The 17,007-nt window shown below is 44.7% G+C and overlaps 1 protein-coding gene across 4 annotated transcripts in view; it reads right to left on the reverse strand.

Annotated features, from left to right (window-relative positions):
- LOC142580275 (uncharacterized) overlaps positions 1–17,007 on the reverse strand; it is a 297,216-nt gene that overhangs the window by 148,054 nt on the left and 132,155 nt on the right. For 2 of the 4 annotated variants that reach the window (XM_075691140.1, XM_075691138.1), the window contains exons 2-3: positions 10,891–10,941; positions 1,877–1,937 (exon numbers count right to left, since the gene is read on the reverse strand). The gene's annotated coding sequence lies outside the window, so the exon portion shown is untranslated. The remainder of the gene's footprint in view (positions 1–1,876; positions 1,938–10,890; positions 10,942–17,007) is intronic. The other 2 variants (XM_075691139.1, XM_075691137.1) reach the window with 1 other exon arrangement.

Genomic DNA, 17,007 nt, shown 5'->3' on the forward strand with positions numbered 1-17,007 from the left:
GGTACCGTGCTCTGTGTGCATGTGAAACACCCCATAGTGTTTAAATTAATCCGGAGTCTCCCACTACGGCGTGCCTCATAATCAGATCGGGGCTTTGGCAGGTAAAATCTAAGAAAAAAAATCGCAGTTTCTCCCGAAAGGCGAAGCATCAGTTGCGGTAGCAAATTAGTAGAAAGCCATACGAAGTAAGGATTGTATAAGGCGTATAAACTTGTAGACGCTCGCTTAGTGACTAAATTAAGAAGCATGGTGTCAATGCGCACAGGCAAATACGAACGCATATCACACTCGATGACCGCGGACACTCGCTGTCAGAACGCTGACGTGAGAGAAGCGCGGCAGCAGCAGCGAGCGAAGTTACTTACGTGCTAACTATCGCTTCAACGCAAATAGCCGTGAGAACAGAGCACACGCGAAGTTGGTTACCCAAACTATGCCCCCAAAGCAGATCACTTTCAAAATAAAGGCCGCACGACTGCGCGCGGTCAGTTTCTACCGAAGAACGCCCCCCCCCTCCTCTTTTTCTCCCGGTATGATGCGCGCGAGGAAAGACAGCGCACTTCATCCCGCTTGCCTCGCTTGCGCGCACGAGATTTAGCCGCTATCGTTGGCTTACCCTCGCATGCTTTCATTTGTACGCACAGCGTACGGCGCATGACAACAATGTTATCACCCTTGGACTTTATACGAAACAGCACGGCGATGCCAAAAATGCGCCTGAAGTGTCCATACAATGACTATCGCAATAAAGTGAAAAACACCACTGGTATAAGGCGCAAAAACTGGTGGACATAGCGGATTGAATGGTTAATTTAGCATGTGCCATCTGGCCTCAAGCCTGACTGAAATAACACGCTGCAACGACGAAGGGGTAACTACAAAAGTTGCAGCGAATGTCTTTTGATTACTTAGGGTAAATGAAGTCTGATTGCAAACACATATCCTATACAGTTTGGAGTACACTCGTACGTTACGCACCGCCAGTGTTCTTTCTTTATATTTTTATTTGGACGCATTAAAAATTTTTTTTCCGCAGCTCATGCGGCTATGACTCTTCAGATGGATCACTCCGAGTGGCGGATAGAATTTTCACAACAAATCATAACAGTTATCCTTTGTATTGCATTTAATTACTTTATACACAAGTGTTGCAATTGAAGATGATAAAAATTGAGTAGAAAATGGGCGGCGCCATCAGATTATCAACATTTGTGTGTTCGAATAAATGGGAGCAGCGGGGAATTTCGCCATGGGGCCAGAAAATGAGCCGGGATATGAAGCCAGCAAATGCGGAAGGCGTGTCTTGAATTCTCTCACTAGCAACTGCCTTTTGGCATTCGTCCCCAAAGTTCTGACGAAAAGAATCTGCGTTTTTAACATTATTTAGAAAAAAAAATTTCTTTACATGCAGGAGGACACAACACTACGAGCAACGCCGACGTGTTTTCTTGTGCGTTTTGGGGTTTCAACAATAGGCGGTGCGAGAAACGAAAGTCGAAATAATGCGGAGACAGTTCCTTTTTTTTATTCTCAGAGCCTCCGAGAGCTTCAATGTGACCTTACGAAACTAAAACAATCAAGAACGAAAAACAGCAAATGATGGTAGTTTCGCATGCCCATTATGGACCGAGATCTGATAAAGAAAAATTGAAGCTTAAGGTGAATGTGAGAATTTTTGAAAGGATATATATATATATATATATATATATATATATATATATATATATATATATATATATATATATATATATATATATATATATAACAAGGAATGCGAAATCCGTATTCTGCGTCGATGATAAATATGTCTCCAATTCTGAAATGCAGTAGATAAAGAAAAACGGTTGAGCGAAGAAGGGACCGAAAGCAAACTCACGTCACATGCTTTTGATACGTGTTGCGCCATTTACACGAGACAGTCAGGTACCCCGAGCAGTCTGTAAACGAGTAACAAGTAAAACTATGATCATGTCCCTGCCACGATCATAGTTTATGCAGCCCCGGCTGAAGCAGTGGTGAAACAGTGAAACTGCGGGAGATCAAATGCGTGCAGAAATTAATTTTCCTACACGTATAGCACTGTAAGATTGACAATGGCTCTATCGCGGTTTACAAAAAACAGGAAAATAAAGCTTTAAAGCACCATAAATCATGCTAGCAATTGAAAGACAGTAAGCTTTTTTAAGAGGGTCGACAGCTGGGCTAGTTGACACGAATGCATCGGTGCAAGCATTACACACGACAGAACGATTCGCTTATTCATTCCACCGATGAGCGTGACGCGGCTGAGTGCTATCAGCGTTTGTGGCGAAAAAAGTAAGCGAAAGAAAAAAGAGAGGGACAGAAAGAGCGCCACTGACAGCTGTGCCAACTAGCCCAACATGGTACTTCGCTACACTTCACTTCTAGAGTAAGCCCCTCTTGAGTTCCCTCTTCCAAGCTCCCAGCATCGACATTTAGTGAGTTTTGGTGCTGTTTCTGTCTCTCCCTTCTTTCTTATAATGTATTCTTTGGAGCAAAAACATTGACAGCTATGCACCAACTAGCCCGACATCGTATACTGTACGTGGCTGAGTGCCACCCAATCACGCTGTATGAACAACGACGCCGCAGACGAGGTTCCCACAGCGTGATCCGTTGAGGTCCAGTCGTGTCACAACTCGCCCGCGAACTGAGTCAGCGTTGTGGCTGGTCGTCTGCATCCAGCTTAACCAACCGTTTCTTCAAACTGTTGGAGCTACAGGGCAATACTCTACTTTGGATAAGCAAAGTTCTTTATTTACCATCGATAGTCAGTCAATCATCCTAACAGCGTAAATTTAACGTTTGGTCGCGTGGGCACTGGTAGTGTATCAAACTGCCATAGTGTGCTTATTACATTTTTATTTGTCAAAACAGAAAAGTAGGATAAACACACAACGCCAATCTCCAAATGCAATACAACTTTCTTGAATGTATGTGTAAGCGTCTCGCAATACATTCGTTACTTCCTTGCTAAAGAATAAATTAATAAAACTGCAACAACGTATGAAACCGGAGGAAAGGTGAAGACGCTGGAGAAGGTCAGTGCCGCTCTTCGCACAAAAAGTAAAAATGTAAAACTGCGAGCTATCACCAGATGCCGTGTGATTACGCAGGTGTGATGAAAGATTTCTCAAATTTTAATCCCATATCCGGCTGCCTGAACCGTAATATAAGCTTTGGACAGTTTTTTTTTCCCCCGATAATTACGCAGGGGCTTCTCACGAGCGCTTTTACAATATTTTTTTATAAAGTTCTGTAGTCGACAGCCGCCACTACACCGTTCGAAAGTGACAGAGAAAAAAGAAATCGTTTTTTATTCATGTTATATGTAACTGTCTCGTTTCATCCATGTTGAAACCGTTCTAAAGTGCCTCTTTGGAAAGTCTTAACAATGATGTGATAATATAGCACCTTTCGCATGTGTTTTGCGTGCGTGAGTGTCAAAATGGCGGGAAGGTTAAGAATAGGCTGAACTTTTCTTTACAGTTCTAACAAAATGACTTTAACGATCGTGAATTAGTCGTCCCAGCAACTACACGCTGTGTAATAGCGCTGATGTGCACAAACGTAGCCTTAAGAAAAGGCGATCTCAAGGGCATTGCAATACGACCCAAGTGTCAACCGGCGTGACGCCGCTATCAGGAAGCAGATTCGTTCTTTAAGCAATCCGTTAATGCCGCGAGTTGCATTAGCACACGAAAGACTCGGAGATTATTTATACGTGCCCCAAGTGGTAGAGAGAATCGGTCCTCCACGATATGGTGTTTCTATACTTACGTAGTCATGCTTCGTTCGCTTTACGAAACAAAAAATAAATAAATAAGCGGCAGCCTGTGTTGTTCTACAAAGGAAGTAAGTGTTGACTGTGCGTGCTTCGCTGCCGTTACGTCGCCTTTACTAAGCTCGCTCGCCCATTTTTTTTGTACAAGAGCTCCACTCCTGACAGATGAAGCGATGCTCGGAAGGCAAACACGGATGATATTTCCTGATGGACGGAAGTACACAAAAGGAGTCAGCTCGCTCCATTCGGCAGACACGCTTCCTCGTAAGACGCATGTTGTATAGGTGGAAAGCTCGTAAGAAGATTCCCAAAGGAAGTGGTGCGCTCTCCCCCATTTCCTTCTTTTTTTCTTCTATGTGTTCTTTCCTGCATTTGCCCCAGCAAGATTACTTCCGTAGATCTCAGCCCTGCACTTTGGCACGGACGCCAGCGCCGTGTAAAATTCACGGCACGCTTATGGCTTCAAACTCGCTAGGATGTTTGAATTCGCAAGCATTTTCGCGGAGCTTGGAACTAAGCCGTGAACACTTTCTTAGTGCAGTACGTTAATGCTGCCTTTCGAGAAATAATGTCACATCAGTATACTGTTAGTGCTGTGTGTTTGTATATCCAGTAAACCTTTCTGTTGCGTTACAATTCCTCACAATTGCACCAGGCAATGAACGGCGCCTCGACTTTACCCAGGCAAGTAAAATATCAATCCCTCGTATAAGTGCGGCTTCGCCCACACACTACAAGAACTTTTTCTTTTTCAGGACCGCGCTTATTTGACTTCGTTTCGAGTGGCTGCATGAATCATTTAGGCGCAAGCGGGAAAGCGGCGCGATTCCCGGAGTGGGGCGCACTCTAAAGAAGTAAAATATTCAGCTCTTTTATGCGCTCCACGCTGCTGCAGGTTTTCGCGCCTTCGGAGCGCTCCGCTTGCTGGAGTCCGGTGACCTCGAGTGGCGTAAGCGCCTGCTGCACGTGCGGTGAGGTCGGCAGTCAGAATACGCCTTTTCCGACTCTCTGCCATTTATAAAGCATAATGCGCAAGAAACAAGAGGCCTAGCACGACGAGCAGCACAGGTATACGTAGGCGAGCAGCGCCGTTCGACGTTGGAAACCCTTTTCCAAACTGAAGTGCCAAAATCGAGTCTGTTTAGGCGCACGTTCACGTTCTACCTTAACAGCTATTGCTGTTTCTTATTTTCTGAGTCAAGGAAATTACCAGAAACAACACGCTGTGGAACGGGCTTTTGGCGAGGTTAGGGCAGGAAAACATGCCCAAGTGTGCACGCATCCACAGAGAGAGAGAGCTTAAACGACACTATGCGAAGAAGAAAAAGCGAAAATCGTGAATTGCTGCGCGGTTTTGGCGGAAACCTACTGAGCAGAGGCAATCCCGTGGATACGGCAGCCACAAAGTGTTTATCCCAGTACTTTGAGTTCTGTAGCGGCGGTGCTAACGTTTCTTTTTTTTTCTCGGCAGCGCAGTGCTCAATTACGCTGAATTTCCCAGCGCTCCAACATATGCATCCTGTACTGTCTCTAATCATTGGCTCTTAGACGTCAGGCTCCGAATAACTGGCTCTCAAAATATACACAGGATGAAGGGTAGTTGCGCATCTGTATTTCCAGATATTTCCACCATGATTAGATTACCACCAATTCATTCTCCAATTAAAGCTTGTTGAACTTCGCACACAAGAAAATATAACTGCCAACAACGGAGAGCGGGAATATGAAAAGGCGCACAAAGACGAGAGGGTTGGAAAGGTAACTTAACAAAGTGAACGTCAGTCGGGGCCCATTGCAAGTCTTAGAAAATGCCGTTGCGCGGGGATTCTGTCTCTTTGTTAAATAAATATACCGAAAATGCCTGTGCTTCTATCACTTAATACTGGTCATAGAGTTTAATTTCTCAAAGTCAATGTAACATACTAGTCAACCCACGTAAGCACGAGAGCTTGCGTGCGGCGCTGCATAGTACTGTAGGGGGTTATTGTCTTGGCCTATCACACGTTCCGGATATTTCTCGCATCCGCTGGCATCATGTGCCTTCTTAGAACAGCCACAGCGTTGAAACAAGCTACATTTTGACGCCTGTTTCATTGTCCAACGTGCATTAGAATACCTCAACACGCCCAATTTACAAAACGAAGGTGGGCATAAACCCGCACCCCACGAAGCCCGAATCAATATGAAGTCGCGAGAGAGACGTTGTCTTCGGAAAAAAACGAAAAAAAACCAACAGATGAAACGAACCGGACTAAAACACCGACCGTGTTGTGCAGTGAAGGCGAAACAAAGATGCCCCGCGGAACCTTTTGATTGTGTAGTTCAATTTTTTTCTCGCTTAAAACAAAACTTATTCTTTTAAAGCTTTCTAAATAAATTGGCACCAACGCATACTATACAACGTTTATTAGGCCATACTTTTACTTGGACTGCTACATCGTGAAGATGGAGTCACAAACTCAGACAGAACATTTTTTTTTCCATTTGGACATTTTTTTTCATTTTTCCATTTCATTCCAACAGAAAGCTTAAGCGTTATTTCTTCTCAATGTAATCTTATTATCCAGTATACCCACAACACATACCAAGCTACATGTTGTGAATATATTCCTCGTGGAACAATTAATTTTTTCTCGAAGAAATGTTCAATATGCGGCAATTGTTGATTTTCTCTCATGACTAAGATAGTGTAAATTAGAAGAAAAATGAAAAAAACTACAATAGTCACGAAAGAGTGCCGCCTGCTGAATACAATAACAAAATGTAGCGGTAATAGGCCACAGCAATAATTTTGTAGAATTTTTTTCTCGCCGACATAGTCACACTTGTATGCGCAATAACTTCGAAGTGCCCGCACGGCATAAAAAAAAAAGTTTAACCCTGAACAATTCTGTGGTATAATTAGTTTCCACATTGAGGTAAAGCAGTATGATGTATTTCATCTGAATCGAAGATGGTCGAAAAAAGACCTAGCACCCTTGAGATGGAATGACCTCTCTCTCTCTCTCTCTCTCTACATATATATATATATATATATATATATATATATATACCTTTTAATTACCAAATTACTAGTGCTAAGGCTATGAGTTATGCAGAATGTATGTAGCTTCATTGCATCTCGGCTCCAATTACACTATTGGGACACATACTTTCACGTTATACATTGCAAGTTAGGTAGTGAAATTTTTCTTAGTTAACATCATTGAGCGATTTGTCTTGCATGCTGTGTCTGCATCTTCAAGTAAGCCAGCTGACTCGACGGAATTACGACGTTAACATTATATTAATTAAAACAAATTACTCCGTATGTGTGACATAATAATAATAATAATAATAATAATAATAATAATAATAATAATAAGCAGCAGCAGCCTGCTTACGCCCACTGCAGGGCAAAGGCCTCTCCCATACTTCTCCAACTATCCCGGTAATGTGCTAATTGTGGCCATGTTGTCCCTGCAAACTTCTTAATATCATCCGCCCACCTAACTTTCTGCCGCCCCCTGCTACGCTTCCCTTCTCTTGGAATCCAGTCCGCAACCCTTAATGGCCATCGGTTACCTACCCTCCTCATTACATGTCCTGCCCATGCCCCCATTTCTTTTTCTTGATTTCAACTAAGATGTCATTAACTCGCGTTTGTTCCCTCACCCAATCTGCTCTTTTCTTATCCCTTAACGTTACACCCATCATTCTTCTTTCCATAGCTCGTTGCGTAGTCCTCAATTTAAGCAAAACCCTTTTCGTAAGCCTCCAGGTTTTTGCCCTGTAGGTGAGTACTGGTAAGAGACAGGTGTTATAAACTTTTCCCTTGAGGGATAATGGCAACCTGCTGTTCATGATATGAAAATGCCTGCCAAACGCACCCCAGCCCATTCTTATTCTTCTGATTATTTCAGTCTCATGATCCGGATCCGCGGTCACTACCTTCCTTAAGTAGATGTATTCTCTTGCCACATCCAGCGCCTCGCTACCTGTCGTAAACTGCTGTTCTCTTCCGAGACTGTTAAACATTACTTTAATTTTCTGCAGATTAATTTTTTAGACCTGCCCTTCCGCTTTGCCTCTCCAGGTCAGTGAGCATGCATTGCAATGGGTCCCCTGAGTTACTAAGCAAGGCAATAGCATCAGTGAATCGCAAGTTACTAAGGAATTCTCCATTAAGTCTTATCCCCAATTCTTCCCAATCCAGCTCTCTGAATATCTCCTGTAAACACGTTGTGAATAGCATTGGAGAGGTCCTAGCTCCCTGCCTGACGCCTTTCTTTATTGGGATTTTGGTGCTTTCTTTATGGCGGACTACGGTGGCTGTGGAGGCGCTATAGATATCTTTCAGTATTTTTACATACGGCTTGTCTACACCCTGATTCCGTAATGCCTCCATGACTGCTGAGGTTTCGACTGAATCAAACGCTTTCTCGTAATCAAGGAAAGCTACATATAAGGGTTGGTTATATACCGCACATTTTTCCATCACCTGATTGAGAAATGTGCGGAATATAATCAACATACATACATACGTACGTACATACATACATACATACATACATACATACATACATACATACATACATACATACATACATACGTACGTACATACATACATACATACATACATACATACATACATACATACATACATACGTACGTACGTACGTACGTACATACATACATACATACATACATACATACATACATACATACATACATACATACATACATACATACATACATACATACATACATACATACATACATACATACATACATACATACATACATACATACATACATACATACATACATACATACATACATACATACATACATACATACATACATACATACAAACTGCGATGTGTGGGCAAGATCAAAAGAAAGCTATTGCTGTAAAAGCGCTTGCAGCTCATCCACGGACCTACGGCTGAAAGAGGTGGAGCACGCCGTTTTAACTATCGGGATCGCAACGGCGGGCCCCGTCGGTTATTCCAAATATTGCGAGTACGTCTGGTATAATCGATTTCAGCGATCATACCAGACGTACTCCCAATGCACTCGCGTATGATCGCTGAAAGCAAGCCATGTTTCAACTTTGAGCATATAAATGAGTGCAGCGCAAGCGAAATTCCCAGATAAATAAGTTCGGTAGTTTTAGCACGATGACGAGCATTAGAGAATTAGGGAGCTTTAGGGCACATTTGGAGCTGGGAGATAAGTAAGTGCTTTGACAGCGACCTGGAAATGGACAAAATATATTGCCGCCGAGCCGACTATTTTTCTAAATATTACACACGAACTAAATAGCGGCATTTTTCGCATTAAGAGAACGGGATCATGCTGCGCACTAGCATTTCGTACATACATTGAGAATGTAAAGCTTTTTTTTTTTTATGGCCAAAGAAAACGCTGCTGTTACATTTTGTCCTGTATACACTATCATGTAAAACGAATAACGCTAACGGGAAGCTAGACAGGAACCAGTTTGGTGCAGTGTTTACTACTCGAATTACTCTGAATATAGGGAAGAATGGCGCCCAGAAAAGCACTTATGGGCGAGGCTACCGAACGTGTCTGCATTGCAATCAACAGAAGATTAACACCCTACTGAACCCTTCTGCTACGCACGATTATATTCAAACGCGTGTTTACCCGCAGTGGTTGCTCAGTGGCTATGGTGTTGGGCTGCTGAGCACGAGGTCGCGGGATCGAATCCCGGCCACGGCGGCCGCATTTCGATGGGGGCGAAACGCGAAAACACCCGTGTACTTAGATTTTGGTGCACGTTAAAGAACCCCAGGTGGTCGAAATTTCCGGAGTCCCCCACTACGGCGTGCCTCATAATCAGAAAGTGGTTTTAGCACGTAAAACCCCCCAATTTAAAAAAAAAAACGCGTGTTTACTGCCAGTTTGTGTTTTTGTCAACCTGCCAAGCACGGGAGTTTTTCAGTTAAAACGGACGTTCCGCAAGAAGCCGAACAATAAGTCTGGCTCGCTAGCTGACAAAACAAGTGACTAATAGGCAGATATTACTGAATTTGCGGAAAGAGGGTTGTGTTTTCCTTAACACACTTTTCCGATGAAAACGCTTTATTATTCCCGTACTTTCTCTCTGAATGAAACGCACGGCGTAACCAAATCATGGGTGTGCCTCAGCGCGTCTCAATACGTTTAGTAGCATAGGAATAGTTTTCATTTGCCGGACTCCTTTGTTGAAAATATGTCCGCCACGAACGAAGACTTGCGGCAAATTTCTTACGGACAATTGACGAATATACGAGGAGTGTTTCGCACAGTTTGCGACATGCGCGGGCGCAAATAATGCACAACGCAAATAATAATAATAATAATAATAATAATAATAATAATAATAATAATAATAATAATAATAAGCGATGGTGTTTGCTCTCCTGCTGCGCTGTTTCGAAAGTATCTTTTCCAGCCTTCGCTGCGACGCCCGTTATTGCTGCCGCATGCACACCCAGCACTTTTTACCAGCATTGAGCAGCCAGCGCCTCCTCCGAGAATAGCCGCACTCGCCGCGACCTTTTTTGGATTTCCAGACTGGCTTCTCTTGCTTGCCTGAATGCCCTCATTGCGCGAAGCTCGAACGTGTTTTCATAGAAAAAGGTGGGGCAGACCCGCGGGTTTTCAGAGATTCGTCCTAAAAAAAAAAAAAAAAACTCGATCCGGGCACTTAATTCTAAAGCACACGTGCTCACGGTGAACAAAACAGTCTCTGAGAACAGCGGGCCGCCCCAACAAACCGTCAGCTACGTCACTGAGCATCCAACAAGAACAAGAAGGCGGGGGAGAACCGCCAGCGGGCCGGAGTTTCAGCACCACGCGGCCGGCGTAGAGGTCGTCCGACACGGCGGAATTTAATTACGGCCGTAACTCGAGCTCCGCGAGGGAGAACATTGCCGCCGCCGCCACCGCACGCATCGCCAGAACGGAGCCTGCTTCCGGCCCCGCCCCCCCCCTCCCCCCATCATGGCGCGGCGCGCGTGATGCGGCGGCTGGCACGCGGGACGACACTTCGATTGCTAACTCGACGCGAGCGCCGTAATTGCGATACTACTCACCTCTCGCGCACACAGCGCACGGAACGGCGTTCGTGCTCGGACTGACCCCGTCTGGAAAGAAAGAAAGAAAGAAAGGAAGAAAGAAAGATCTCGATTACCGAAACACGGTTTGTCCGTCTGAAGAACAACTCTGCATGCGTAGTGGTGGCATCAGCGTGATCGACTGTTTGAAAGATCTATAACTGTGACGGGACTTGAGAACTTTACTCAACGTCATATCTCACTGGGTATAGCCTGTCATAAGAAGCTAACAAACAATTACACCAAGAACAACATAGGGAAAATTACGATGAATTATAGGAAAGTGCATGAAAAAACAACTTGCCGCAGGTGGGGAACGATCCCACAACCATCACACAACCTCAATTAGTAGAGCATCGCACGCGAAATGCGAAGGTTGTGGGATAGTTCCCCACCTGCGGCAAGTTTTTTCATCCACTTTCATTTCCATTAATTTATCGTTTCTTTATTTCATTTATTAAGCACAAGTAATTTCCCCTATGTTCTCCTTGGTGTAATTCTTTGTTGGCTTGTTATGATATTACTAATGAAAATCGGGCCCCTCGGTTAACCCCCTTTCTTCTCGTTGATTACATAAGGAGGGTCTCGAATCCGGCAACACTGATGCCTTCAGGTAGCATGTGTGGGTTTATTGACCGGTTGCCTTCACCCCAAATGATCACGTTCTCGTGACGCCTGTGCCAGAAAGGATGTTCCACATCCACCGCCAAGGTTTCTCAGTGGTGGCGCTGGCTAACACTCCCAGGGTTCTACTAGAAAACATAAATATCCAAGAAAGTGGATGGGGAAACGGTGCCGCGGTAGCTCAATTGGTAGAGCATCGCACGCGAAAGGAGAAGGTTGTAAAATCGTACCCCACCTGCGGCAAGTTGTTTCTTCATCCACTTTCATTTCCATTAATTCATCGTTTCCCTATTTCATTTCATAAGCACAAGTAATTTCCCCTATGTTTTCCTTGGTGTCATTAATTGTTGGCTTCTTATGATATGACTAATAAAAATCGGACCCCTCGGTTAACCCGCTTTCTTCTGGTATAGTCTGTGGTCTTTATGCATCCGCTGAAAAAGCTTTGAGAATGTCAGTTTGTTCATTTTTCATCGCCCTTGAGGATTGTACGGCATTGAGTAACTTTCTGCCTTGAACCTGGCTACCATTCTCGAAAATTCTTCGCAAACAACATCAACAACAAGACTAGTCTGTGCGAGCTTTCGTTTCTTTCTCCGCGGCGTGCCTTGCGTTGTATTTTTTCAATCAGCGCAGAAAACGACGGGCACACAAAACGAAAGGACACAGGATCAGCTCTGTCTCGGGGGAACGCTGTCTTGCGTTGCAATTCAAGCGTTTCCAAAGCATAGGCATTCAATATTTGCATGCAAACACAAAACATGTTTCGTCGAAAAGTCAAACGCAGGTCACCGTATTTTTAATGCCATCTCTTATACGAATAGTTGCCGTCTGCGATGCACCGCTCGCGCTGCGACTTGGCCATGCATAAGAGGGCAGCGAAGGTGAAAGATAAATGGTGAGCATTCCTAGGCCCGCATAAGCATTGCGTTCGGGAGTATATGCGCGTGTTCTTGGCTACATCCAGACCGCATGCGTGTACTTTGCGATCTACCTTGTGGCCTGATGCATCCGTCACACAGAGGCCGCAACGCGCAAAATGCCGAACTGAGCATAGTGAAGGTTTCTCATGCGTTCTGAATTGGCTAACGCTTATCACCACCGCTGGAAGAGTGCCACTTTCTCCGTGAACTCGTGAGTATTGAACAGAATATTGCCTGCAAGCGACGAGAACTGGGACGAAATAAAATAAACCATTAAGGATAACCTTGGCGGTGATCAAAGGGTATTGGCCTCGAGCTCCACTACTGGAAAAGCCACTCTGACGAAGGCCGGACAACCAACCAAACGTCACGTACGTTAGTAAAATAAAGAGAGAGAGAAAAAAAACGTGCATCCGAGAGTTCGTAGCCGAGTCCGAAGCCTAAACAACACAAAGGCTGCTGGCCCCTGACAAAGTAAAAGTAAACTGACGTTTAAGAAACGTTAATTGTTTTAGAGTGTATCAGCGACCAGAGGAGCCTTAGCGTTCTTCTTAAAGATATGCTACCTGACCAGACGAGTTTTCGTCGGTCGAACCTCTTGTGTTTTTATTGTTATAGACAGGGTGTTTTTTTAGCTGCACCAAATTTTTAAAGTTAGGAAAATATAAATTACGGCAACGTTAGGTTTACCGTTCGAGTGTTCGGATAGGCAGCCTTTAGACACAGAGAAATTGCCGCACGTGCGTGCGTAAATAGTGAAGTTACGGCAATTAGCTTTCTAATTATCGACAGTAGGTGACTACAGCAAATGAGTACTTTGGGGTCCGCCCTCGACACTACCTATCCCAACGATTAAATATTGAATAGCGGATTTCATGTGGGAGCTACGCGAACAATTAGTTCCCCTTGGCAGGCTCCTTGAAACAGGAACTGGCGGAAAAAAGAGCGTCTGTGTCGTCGATGTCGCCGCCCTCCCGCCTCTCGTCACGTCTCCGAGGTCCACCACCGATCCGGCCCCACGAACGGCTTGCGTTATCTCCTCGCTGCCTACGGCGTTGGCCTAGCGCTTTTACTTCGTCATTCCGTTGGGCGCCCCGTGTCCACTTCCACCGGCGAAATGCAGTTTCAGGGACCCAAGGGAATGACGAAGTAAATTTGACGCCCCGCTGGCACTGAAGCGCTATAGGCCAACGCCGCAGACAGCAAGGAGATAACGCAAGCCGTTCGTGGGGCCGGATCGGTGGTGGACCTCGGAGACGTGACGAGAGGCGGGAGGGCGGCGACATCGACGACACAGACGCTCTTTTTTCCGCCAGTTCCTGTTTCAAGGAGCCTGCCAAGGGGAACTAATTGTTCGCGTAGCTCCCACATGAAATCCGCTATTCAATATTTAATCGTTGGGATAGGTAGTGTCGAGGGCGGACCCCAAAGTACTCATTTGCTGTAGTCACCTACTGTCGATAATTAGAAAGCTAATCGCCGTAACTTCACTATTTACGCACGCACGTGCGGCAATTTCTCTGTATCTAGAGGCTGCCTATCCGAACACTCGAATGGTAAACATAACGTCACCGTAAATTATATTTTTCTAATTTCAAAAATTTGGTGCAGCTAAAAAAAAAGAACACCCTGTATATATATTTGCTGTGGGACTGGCCGCTCGAGGCACGTTGCGTGTATTCGCGGGCTTCTTTCAGGCTCGGAAAAACACTTTTATGTAGCACGTATTGAGCAACAAAAAGCTATATTTGTGCTTTATTTATTTGAACTATATTTGAACTATATTTGAGAAAGGTATTACAATATTTGAGTTGTTTAATTCATTAAGAACAATGTTGTGATTAGGCGGAACGCAAAAGATAACTTGAGTATCTCCAAGCAACGGCAAACAACATAACCTTGGTTCTCTCCAGCTACGTCGCATTCGCATATCTTTTAAATCTTGGTGCATGATACTTGGAACGCCCTGTATCTATATACTAAGATCATAAGTAGCCAACAAACAGTGACACAAACAACAGGATAGGGGAAATTATTTTTAGTTTTTAATTGAATTAAGGAACTGATACACAAATTGAAATGAAAGTGCATGAAAAAAACAACTGACTGCAGGCGGGACAGGAACCCACGTGCTTGCATTACGCGTGCTACGCTCTTACCAATCGAGCTACCGCAGTTCTTGGGATGCGGTGTTCAATAAATTGAAAGAAGCGCCGGCGCACGCAGAAAACAAAAACAGACATTTTATTTCGGCGTTTCGGTCGGGTTCCGCCCTTCATCGAAAGTGCGATTGCAAGCACACAGGGCCCAGTTTATACAGTTTCTCTGTAAGGATGAAGCATATTAATAACAAAAAAGAAAACGAATCCCAACATGCGAACATCAGCTTTTGTCCACACACGCAAAAAAGAAGCATAGCTAGCTTATAACATACATCACAACCGCACCTTCCGTCTGTCATCTATAGAGTTTAATACTCGTTTTTATTATCATCTCGTGGCGGAAGACTCTAAACGTACCGAGGAGTCGGCAGGGCTCATAACTGCTCTTCACAGTAATTGAGTTAGGGAAATGAAACGTTTTTCTTCAATCCTCTTCTTCGCCTTCTCCTTTGGTCAGGTTCATTAAAGCCATAGCGACTTCTTGGAAGAGCAAGAACACGCGAGCCTGGCTTTCTGCTTCGCATAATAATTATTTTCCTGGCTTTAACTGCCGACGATTTGCGGTTGCAGCGGTAGTAACTTACGAAGTAATAAACTTTATTATAATTCCTGTTTATTTTTTTTTATTTTTTTTGTAAGCGGTCCAGATCCCGCGAGTACGAGTAAATGACGTCGCGCCCTTGAGGCGGTCTCGGGCTCATCGCTGGATGCAGCGAAGCATTTTGCTTTGCCCCACAGAAGAAGCGACTGACGGACACGCGAGACGCAAAGCGACAAACCGGCATGACACCCAAAGTATCCCGCTCAAATACATATATTCACGTCCCTCAAGTCTTTCAATTCGTCTCGAGAGCATCGGTACACGAATTTCACGCTCTTTCAAGCGCTCGTTTGGCTACGGAAAGCCGACTTTTGTATTATTTTTTATTATTATTATTATTTCATATATATAGCAATAGATGCCCATTAAGCCAGTCACAGCAGCCAGGCAAACTATGCAGCGAAGTTGGGCGCGTGAGATACAGGCACAATGTGGATTTCATTTCAGCGACCACCACAAAAGCAGCGGTTGGAGAAAAGGTTGACTCAAGATAAAGTATTTTCAAAAGCGAAGCTTTTCCTTGCCAACCTCGCCGGGTTTCGTGAGCGTGGGCGCTGGGGCCCGGCTGTTCCCTTGCCGAACAGGCCAGCCAATCATAGAGGAGCACGTGCGCTGCGCGCGCCGCTGGGTTCCTTGAAGCAACACGAGATGGCGCTCGCCTCAGCGCATCAGCGGGAAAAAAGAAATTGATGGACGGGAAGAAATTGCAAATAATAAACAATTAGTGGAATGCCTAAATGCATGACACTGAGCGTTTCGAGAAGTACGCTTCTTTCCGTCCCCTTTTCCCTTTCCCCAGTGTAGGGTAGCCAACCGGGCTCAGTCCTGGTTAACCTCCCTGCCTTTGCTTTATCATTTGCTCTCTCACGCCGAAATTATCCTGGTAGGTGACATGAATGCCCACGTACAGGGTGTATACAGTAATGTCTCGTTAATATGGACGCCTCCGTTCCCCAGAAAACTCATCCATAATGTGAGTCGCCCATAATAACAAATCAAGGTAAAAAACATACACATTAAGGAATAACCGCTCCATAAAAAGACTCGGTTTATTCAGCCAACAAAAAAATAAACGAGGAGATGTGGGTTTGCACTGACGCCTTCGATCCCACTGTAGTGTCCAGAGAAGCGCAACACATTGGCTGCTTGAAGTGGGCGTTCTCCGTGTTCCTCCTGTTAAAGGTATGCGATAGCCGTGTCCAAGCCAGTCTCGTAAGCCAGTCTCATCCAAGTTGTACATAGCATCTGGAGAATACTGAGCAAGAAATTCCGCGAGATGTTTCCGAGCACTTGCAACGGCGGCTGTACCCACGCTGCCTTGAAATTCCGTGCCTTGTCCTAAACCTGCTGAGCCAGTCCATTGAGTAGTTCAGGTCATGAATGTCTCCATAAAGACGTAAAGGTTGCATTAAAATAAAGTCACTGAAGAGAGAACACTTATTTTAGGTGTTTAATAAGATAAATTCGAACTCACTCACCCATCATTGCACCGAACTCTTTCGCTTTTTCTTGCAGCATCTCGTCGCTCATGGTAGCGCCTCCGAAACGCATTTCCGCGAATCACATTGAGGGCCTCCTCCAGTTGTTCAAACTTCGGGCGATACTGCCGGCAGCAACTCGAGCTTGGTGTTGGCACACTCATCCATTTTTCTGATTATTTCAAAATTGCGTGCACCGTCGACTTCACCAGATCAATGCCAAGGTTTTTAAAGCGAAGCTTTCTATGTCTCACTGATTCGTCCGTGAGCGCCGAAAACGCATTGCAGGAAAGCGAATTTCCCCATAT

Source organism: Dermacentor variabilis, chromosome 1 (genome assembly GCF_050947875.1).
Source record: "Dermacentor variabilis isolate Ectoservices chromosome 1, ASM5094787v1, whole genome shotgun sequence".
NCBI lineage: Eukaryota > Metazoa > Arthropoda > Arachnida > Ixodida > Ixodidae > Dermacentor > Dermacentor variabilis.